Genomic DNA, 390 nt, shown 5'->3' with positions numbered 1-390 from the left:
CAAGCAATACGAAATACCTCTAGTTTTGTTTTCCTCCAGCTGCGCTCCATTTTCCGGGCTGCTCTCTTTAGGGTGCGTTCATTCATTTATATATGTTATTGTTGTTACATTGTGTAATGGTCACGTGAAATATGAGAATTTGCACTGATGTTACAACCCTTGCGTCATTCATAAAAAATAATGTACCCCTCCCCCCAATAATAATAATAATAATAATAATAATAGGTAGTAACCCCACAATATTTTGATCGATCTGAATTAATTTGAGCTTACAGCGGTTGTTCCGGTTGTTCCCTGCCAGTCATCCGCTTCAGGGCACCGAACTGGCTCCTCTAATAAAACCAGAGGCCAGCCTCGAGAGGCTGGTTCCCTTAGTAGATTTTCTGGCAG

Source organism: Sinocyclocheilus anshuiensis, unplaced genomic scaffold (assembly GCF_001515605.1).
Source record: "Sinocyclocheilus anshuiensis isolate Anshui unplaced genomic scaffold, SAMN03320099.WGS_v1.1 scaffold517, whole genome shotgun sequence".
Classification (NCBI taxonomy): Eukaryota; Metazoa; Chordata; class Actinopteri; order Cypriniformes; family Cyprinidae; genus Sinocyclocheilus; species Sinocyclocheilus anshuiensis.
The sequence above is the reverse complement of the archived record's forward strand: the minus strand, read 5'-3'. Positions refer to the sequence as shown.